The sequence below is a fragment of the Lemur catta genome, chromosome 23 (assembly GCF_020740605.2).
Source record: "Lemur catta isolate mLemCat1 chromosome 23, mLemCat1.pri, whole genome shotgun sequence".
NCBI lineage: Eukaryota > Metazoa > Chordata > Mammalia > Primates > Lemuridae > Lemur > Lemur catta.
In genome coordinates, this window is record NC_059150.1 from 4,786,059 (window position 1) to 4,795,016 (window position 8,958).

General features: G+C 51.9%; 1 long non-coding RNA gene across 1 annotated transcript; it reads left to right on the forward strand.

Annotated features, from left to right (window-relative positions):
* Positions 1-5,376: 5,376 nt before the first annotated feature.
* Positions 5,377-8,958, forward strand: LOC123626982. Its single transcript, XR_006731088.1, has 3 exons — positions 5,377-5,451; positions 6,410-6,664; positions 8,907-8,958. It is a non-coding gene; the product is annotated as an uncharacterized LOC123626982 (long non-coding RNA).

The following is an 8,958-nucleotide window of genomic DNA, read 5'->3' on the forward strand; positions in this document are numbered from 1 at the left end:
TCAGGGACCTTCTCCTCCAGAAGCCTTCCCTGCAGTTGCACACCCCGTCTCCTCTGAGCTTCCTGTAACTTGCAGACAAGGCTCGACAGCAGGCTTCCCCCACTGTGATCCTTCTCTGCCCAGTCTGCTCTTCCTGGCTTCCCCAGGCAGCTGTGACCCGCACACATCCCCAACTCCCCGCAGGAGCAGGCACTTAACAAATCCCCTCTTTTCCCCAGTGAAATAACCTCCCACCCTCTGAAAGAGTAAGTTGCTCTTACATTTCTACATAGATTCTAGGGCTGTCCCAGCGATGTTTTCTAGAGAACAGAGATTGCAAGAGCTTAACAGGTCCCTGAACTCTAGACCTACACTTGGATTCACATCCCAGCTCTGCCACTTACAAACTGTACCTTCATAGACAAGTTCCTTAACCTCCCGGTGCCTCATCTGTAAAATGGGAATAATAACAGCCCCTACCTCATAGGGCCGGTGTGAGGGGTGAGCGAGCACATGTATGTGCAGCACTTAGAACGGGGTCTGCCACGTAGCAGGAGCTTGTTAATTAAATGCATGTGAGTCTCACACAGTCTCATGGGATTCTCACAATATGGGAAAGTGGGTAAAAATATCTCCTCTTCAAAGGAGAGGAAACCAGTGTCAGAGAAATTAAGCGAATTGTCTCAGGCAACAGGGCTCATAAGTGACCACATGGTTACTTGAAGCTGAGATTCTGAGCCCCGCAGACGTGGCATGTGGAAGCCCTGCCTCCTGGCCGCCCTGCCATCCTTCCATCTCCCCCTCTGGCATTCCTGTGGTCTCCCCGCAGATTCCGGAAGCCTCCCAATAACAGTCAGCGTCCCCCCCCCCCAAACCTGCCATGGGCGGGGAGGTGGCACCCAGCTCGGGCACTCCCGCCTGCCTGGTCCCAGCTCGGAGACTCACGGGGCCCCAGGGGCAGTGCCACCCGCACAGGACCCTAGAGATTCTCTCCGGGCACCAACCTGCAGGGTTCTGCTGGCGCTGCTGCCGGCCCAGGGCAGGGGCGCCTGGTCTGAGGGGACAGCACAGACCCCATGACTCTGCCACTGAGAGGGCCGGGCAGACCACACGTGCCGGGCAGGGGGCCGGGCAGGCTGAGGACAGAGGGGAGTTGACATCGCGGGAGCCAGATGTCATCTGAGAGGCGGCGTGAGCTTGCGTGGAACACGTGGGTGGGACCCTCGGGCAGGGCCGTCCTGGACAGAGACTGGCGGGCAGCCCGAGAGGGGTTTGCACCAATGGGCCTGGTGTGGGCCCTGATCCCTTCCGTGCTCCGGGCCGTGCACCCCCCACGGTCCCTGCTCAGATGTGGCGGCGTCAGGTCTCCGAACCACCCTCTGAAGTAGGCGTCGTCCCCTCTATGTACAGACGGGACCGAAACTCAGAGGTCCTGGCGCCACCGCAGAGGTCTCGCTGCGGCCTCACCCGGAGACGGACGGACCCGAGAGCAGCCGCCCGACCCGGGAATGAGCCGCGACGCAGGGTGGGGGTGGGAGGGCCGCGCTGCTCGGGGCCTGCCAGGTGGGAACGCAGCCTCAGGATTGCAAGATCTTTCGATTTTTCCAGAGAAGCTAGAAATCTGGATTTTTTTAAAATGTGAAATCTCTCATTTTGTAATGTTGACATCCACTTTGATTTCTTTGAAAATGTCTAGCAGGCTAAACAAAACACATTCCTGGGCTGGACTCGGCTCCGGCCTGCCAGTTTTCAGACTGGGGCCGGCACGTTGCCTCCAAGATGCCGGCGAGGCCCAGAGAAAACTCCCCCTCCCCAGCTGAACTAGAAAATTCGAATGCCACTGGGTGGGCCACGTAAGTCAACACAGTGGAGTTATTTAATGAGGGCCTGTGTGTCAGACTCGGTTTGGGGAAATGAGCTGGAACTCAGCAGAAACAGACAAAACCCCACCCTCGTGGAGCTGGCATTCTAATTCAAAATCTAAAACATAAAGATAAATTTATAAAATTTATAGTGTGTTAATAACTGCTAAGGAGAAAACTAAAGCTGAAAAGGGGGTTTGAGAAGTTTTGTGTATGTGTTGCAGTTTCAGGGAGGGTGGCCAGAGACAGCCACTCTGAGAAGGTGGACTGTGATGAGGACCTGAAGGAGAGCAGGGAGGGAGTCATGTAGATATCGGTAAGAAACATCCAGGAGAGAATAGCAAGTGCAAAGGCCCTGAGGCCCAAAGGGGAGCACTGGACTGGTTGAGAAACAGCGGGGTGAGCGTGCCTAGACAAAATGGAAGGTGAGTGATAGGATCTGTGGGCAGAGAGGTACGTGGAGAGGGAGGGGAAGTCAAGGTGCCTGGGGGCCTTGGGTTTCACTCTCAGTGATCGGAAGCCACTGGAGTAACAGGGTGGCTCTTGCTGTTGTGTCAGGAAGAGACTGAAAAGAAGCAAGGGAGGAAGTAAGGCGACGCTTTGAGAGACTATTGCAGTGATGTAGGTGAGGGAATGATGGGAGCTGGACTAGGGTGCTGGTTGTGAAGGTAATGAGAAGTGATTGGATTCTGGACGTATTTTGTTGGGAAACCCAGTGGTGTGCTGGCAAAGGTTTAACAATGGGCTCCTGAGATCGCCGCAGTAATGGTGTAAACGCTCCTGTCACGGCTGGTTTCAAGCTACCAACAGCACGTCAACTGGCTTGTGAGATTTCTGAAAATTTAACAATTGGATCTTTGAGCCAATACAGGCCAGCGGCAGCACACCACCAGGTAGACCGAACCGTGCTATTTGCTAACATGAGCGCTGAATGGAGGAGAACAAAGAGGACTCCAAGGTTTGGGCAGTTTATAGAATGGAGTTGCCATTTATCCAGATGGGAAAGAATACAACAGGATTGGGTTTGGAGGAAAATATCAGAGATCTGTTTCAGTATTATAAGTTTGAGAAACCCGTTATATTTTTTATTTTTAAACTTCACAAGATATTATTGTTCCTGCTGCCTACAGTCAATGTTCTTTTAGATTTATCTACATGTTTGCCATGTGATCGGCTCTTCATTGTTTCTTGCTTTTCAGAGCTTTCATCTGGGATCGTTTTCTTTCTGCTTGAAGGACAGAATTTCCTGTAGTGAGAATCAGCTGGCAAAAAAATTGCCATCTGTTGTTGTTTTCTTTTTTTTTTACTTTATTTTTATCACCTGTATTTCACTCTCATCCTTGAAATGTAGTTTCACTGAGAAAAGAATTTCATGTAGGCAGTTGTTTGCTTTTGACATGTTGAAAAACTGATTAAGATAATCTGTCTTTAATACTTTTCTTTGTGTTTTGGTTTACTAAAGTTTCACAGTAATATGTCTGGGTGGGGAATATCTGTTTATCCTGTTTGAGATCAATTTGTCTGCTTAAATTTGTGATTTGTTGTCTTTCATCAGTTCTGGAACATTACCAGCTGTTGTCTCTTTACATATTGCCTCTGACGCAATTTCTCTCTCCTGCGTTTCTGGGACTCCAATTACAGATATGTTGGTTCTTCTAACTCTGTCCTCTATGGCTCTTAATGTTTCTTTTATAGCTTCCATCTGATTGTTCCTCTGTGCTAAATTTTGAATAATTTCTTCTGTCTTCTAGTTTACTAATTCCCTCCAGCTGTATTTTCTGAGCTTTTTTTTTTTTTGTTAATTGAATTTATGTCTAGAAGTTTGATTTGGTCTTTTTCCAAATCTAAGTCAATTGTATAGTTTCTTATTAACTGCACATATTTCTAAGCATGACTTTTATTTCTCTAAACATAGTAAACTTAATTGTTTTATAGTCTGTGTCTGATAATTATAAAATCTAAATTTTACAGTTTAGTTTCTCTTGTCTGTTATATCTATAGGTTCTTATGCATGGTGATTATTTCTTGGTATATTTGATGATTTTGTTTGTTTCCTGCTCATCATACTTAAAAAATAATTTGGTGAAATAATTTGAAATCTGTGGGATAAAGATGCCTTCCTCCAGAGAAGCATTTTTATTTGTTTTGTTTTGTTTTGTGGCTTTTACCAGGCACTTGTGGGTACTGATCTCAAACCACCTTAAATCAAGTTCAAGGTATTGAGGTGACTGGGGACACACAGTGATAACTCTGCCACATTGGTACCAACCTGGTTGCATTTTGGTTTACCTCTACTCCAAGGGTGTAGTCCTTTGTGTCCTTGCTATGGAGAGGAAAGTCTCCCCATATTCTCAAGCCCTGAGCTTTAATTTCTATCTGCTGGCCCTTGCAGGCATCAAAAAAAAAAAAAAAAAGTTCAGATTTACTGGGATCAGTAGATACCTTCAGGGCAAACCTTCAGTTTCTGTCTCTGGGGTTCCCATTTTTTTCCTCTAATTTTGCCTGGTTGTTCCTTTCTTTCTTATCAATTCTTGTTAGCTGTTGTTTTATTAGGAAAAAATTTTAAATATTTTATCCATCAGTTTTATTTGTTTTTAACGGTAGGTTTTATCCAAATAACCTAGTCCACTATTACTGGAAACGGGGAATTGCACTGAATGGTTTTGTGGTGGGGGAAGTGGCATAACATGAAATTTTTCATGGTGATAGAAATATTTCACATCTGATTGGTATATTTAGAAATGTTCAACATCACTGATCATCAGGGAAATGCAAAATAAAACCATAAGGAGAGATGACCTCACACCTGTTAGAATGGCTAGTATCAAAAAGGTAAAAGATACATGCTAGGATAAGAAGAAAAGGGAACCCTTGGACACTGTTGGTGGGAATGTAAATTAGTACAGCCATTACAGAAAACAGCATGGAGGTTCCTCAAAAAATTAAAAGTGGAACTACAATGTGATCCAGCAATCCACTACTGATTTATATCCAAAGGAAATGAAATCAGGACGGTAGTCCCCCAGCCCCAGGCATGAGGGATACATTCCAAGACCCCCAATGGGTGCCTGAAATAGTGGACAGTATATAGGTCTGCTGGTGCTAGCAGTGTAGCTCTTGACAAGTTATTCAATCTGAGTCTCAGTTTCCTTATCCTTAAAGCAGCAATAAGTATTAAAATGAAGCAATATGTTAAGGTTCTTAACTTACTGCCTGGCACATAATAGCCACTTAATGCATGGAAATTTATTAGTATTATTAGTGAGACAAAACTAATACAAGAGGAACAAATGAGAGAACAACTTAGGACAGGATATAATTAAGGATATTTTTAGGTGGCACAGACCAGACCAGAACTTCGGGCTTCGAAGCAGATCAGGAAAGGAAATAGAAAAAAAAAGTGGCATTAACTCATCTTTCACGTGCTCCACGCTTATGTACTAGGGACCCACTCTGGATCCTTTCTCCCCTCCGTAGCACTACCACTGTCAGTGCTATACTTTGATTTATTTATGTTTGTTTATTTTTGTATCTTCCACGACACTGAATGATCCAAGAGGACGGGGACCCTAGCTGTACCCTCAGAGCTCACCGCAGTGCCACCCACATAGTAGGTACTCAACAAATACGTGTCAGATGGATGCCAGGGATAACCTGTGTGCCCTCAGAGAGCGTTTAGTCGAAAGAGGGAGCCAGAGTAATTTAGATACTTCCTCCGAGGGCAGTTCGTTGCCAGGCAAGGGTGGGAAGGAGACAGGGCAGTGGGGGACTGACAGCGCTGGCCCAGGAGCCCCCGCAGGAAGGCCTCAGGGCACCAAGGACGGGCTTGGGGGTCAGGGGAGAAAGCAGGAGGAAGGGGACCTCTCCCCTGGTCCAGGAGTCAGGGCCCAGCGTGGGGCTCAGGGGCAGGGAGGGAAACTCCCCGTGGGGACGCTGCACAATGAGCAGGCTCTGAGCCACCCCGTGCCCAGCCACCACGGAGCAGGATGACGGATGGGACCCAGCTCTGGGTACCAGGAGCTGGGGGAGAGTCCAGGTGAGAGTCGAGCTGGACTGAAGGGCTCGGGGAGGCGCCCGGAGCTCTGAGTGGGCCTAACGGGGAGGAGAGAGGCGCTGGGGGAAGAGCCAGGATGATTTCATCCTGCTGCGATGTGGGGGGATGGATTTTATGTCTCCTCTGGGCTCAGCCACAAGAGTAGCCCGGGAGGAGAGAGGAGGAGGGAGAGAGGAAGATGCAGAGAGCAAGGAGGGGAGGAAAAACGGGAAGTGGAGGGACAGGTGAAAAGGCAGAGGAGGGAAGTGAAGGAGAAAGTAGGGACACAGGGGAAAGGACAGGAGGGGGAGCAGGAAGGGTGGGAGGAAGGGAAAGGGTCTTGTCATGGTAACCGGAGTGTGACAGCCTCGGGACCCAAGCTCCCCTCCCCCCACCCGCCCCTTGGTGGAGATGGCAACAGGGAGGCTACTCTAAACCAGGTGCTGGGGATGGCTGGTCCCGCCCTGTCCCGGGTCTTCCCCTTCCTCCTCTGCCCACTCTTCCTCACGCCTCCCCTCTTCTTTCCTCTCTCCAGAACCACCGGGAGGGAGGGTGGCTGCCTGCCCAGAGAGCTACTGCATTCGGAAGGAGCCCGACAGATGAGTAATGCTAATGATATAATAAATAGCGCGAATGACAACACCCTGCCGTGTCCCCTGCACCTGTCTCCAAGGAGCTCAAAGCTCTCGTCAAATCCAAGTTCCCCTCCAGACGGAAGAGGGCTTTTCTCTCCTCCAGTGAGGATCTGAATATAAGAAAGGAGCTTGAGTTCCAGCCTGAGAGAGGCCAGGTAGATAGAAGGAAGAACTTCCCAACAAGGTCATTTTAGCTTGACGTGCTAGGCTGACCCTGCCAGGGGCGGTGAAGGCGTGGTGGGTGGCAAGTCCCCATCTCTGAGGGTCTCTATGGAAGCAGAGTCACCACCGCCCCAGGCTGCCTTTCCCCAGCCCCGCACTGCTCGGTCACTCCACAGCCTTCCCGGGGCCCTGGCCCGCGGAGCAGACGGTCGGGGCTGCCAGCCACCTTCCACAACATGTTTGCCTCTTTGCCTTCATTCTGTGGCTTGGCTCAGCCAGGCCTCAAAATTCCCCACACCTGGGGTGGGCCAAGCTGGGCCGCTCCGTTCCTGGCATAACTGTTTCCAGCCCCGAAGCCGGCTCTGTCCTCAGAGCAGCCTCATGGGAGGGCATGGCCGGCCCTGGGGCCCTGGCGTTGGCAAGGGGCAGCTTCCAGGGACCAGCTGGGGAGAGGGCATCAGGGTGCCCTGGGGTGGAGGGTCTGGTCTTGCTGCCCTGACCCCAGTCCCATCCCCTAGTGCCTCCTGAGAGAGGGCCCCAGGATGGCCTTCGGAGGCTTGGCTGGGGGTGGCTGAGTGAGCTCACTGCAGAGGTGACTGCATGGAGGGGCAGCATTTGTGCCCAGCGAGCGATGCCCCCAGCGTGCGGCCCTCGGCCCAGAACTCTCTTGGCTGAGCTCACTGTTGATCGACGCCAAGACCAGCATAAACACTGCAGAGGAAACACAGTGTCTCTTGGCAAGGACACCTCATGACAATGCTCTGGATCCCTCTACGATGCTGTTTCATGAGGCATAAAAAGTCCTTATCCTTTACTGTGTACCTTTGGGCAGACAGTCACCGCGGGTCTTGGTGTCCTCAGATTGTCCTGTCTGCATCTGTGCTGCCCGTCTGAGGCTGGGCTGGCGTTTAGAGTCTCCTCACTTGCTCCATGGAGCACTTTGAACAGACCCCCGAGCCCCTGTCCCCCTCCCTGGGCACTGACGAGGAGGAAGAACAAGGACAAAGCCAAGAGTGGCTCCTCTTTCCCATGCGGGGAGATGCCAGGCTGACCTGGGAGACACGGCCCCTCTGCCGGGGGCACGCTCAGGCCATTTGAAACGTGGACGTGGGAGTCCGGGGACAATCTAAGTCCCTCGTGTGCGAGTGAGGGGAGGAGGGGAGGGGTCTGCTGAGGTGGCCGCCGGCCCTGGAGGAGGGGCACTGTGCCAGGGCTCCAGGTGGGCTGGTGGCTCCACCCTCTGGAGAACCAAGCCTGGGCACGGGCAGGCGTGACAGCTGCGAAATGGCTGTGGTCTGTGTCCCTCTCCCTCGGCCTATGTCACCAGCCTCAGGAGGCAACAGGGCCCCAGGCGGTGGACGGGAATACGTGCCTTTCAAGGCAGGGACACTGCTGAGCCCATGCTGCGGCAGCGGCTCCGAGCCGGGAGGCTGGGGAGGGAGAAACGGCCGCGTGTTCTTGGTTTCTGTCTTTGCCTCTGGCTGCGTCCTTTCCTCCTGGGGGGGCCGGAGTCGGGAGGCTCACGGACCCAGATGGGAGCCACGGGTGGGCAGACACGTGGCGCGGCCCCTGAGCCCTGTGATTTGGCTCTGAACAAGGCCAGGACTGTGCGCGCGGGTTAGAAGGAGGGGCCGGAGGGGGCCAAGAGGGAGACCAGGCACCACTCCCCGCGCTGCAGGCCAACCAGCCATTTTTCCAGCCTGGGCCGCAGAGCGACACACGGGGAAACACAGACGGGAGGCTGGGGCTCGTGAGAGTGACGGGAGGAGGGCGCGAGGGCCAGGGACACCTGCTAGAAGAGGTGACAGTTCTGTTATTGCAGTGAAAGCCACAGGCCAGGCCTCGGGAGAACAGGGTCCAGCCCAGCTGGACACCAGGGTTAGGATAGGCAGGGAACAAGTCACACATGTTTATCGACACACACACACATACGTACACACACGCACTAGCTTGGAGCCTGCGATCCCCATTCATTCTGCAAGCATTTATCACCATCATGTCCACAGCTCGGACCCTGGAGCCAGGCTTCCTGGGTTCCAGTCCTTCCCTCGGCACTTACCGACCGCGTAATACCCTGTGCTGTAGTTTCCCCATCGGTACAACGGGGCTGTTGATAGTGGTACCAACTCCTGAGGTTGTTACGAGGATTACATGAGCCAGCGCCCTGTAAAATATATGCCTGGCACATAGTAAGTGCTCAGCAAGTGTTAGCTATTCTGATTGTTTGTTTTCCAGGAGCTGGGTTTCTGCCTTGGAGACCCTCCGATCACCCAGAGGAGGTAGACGT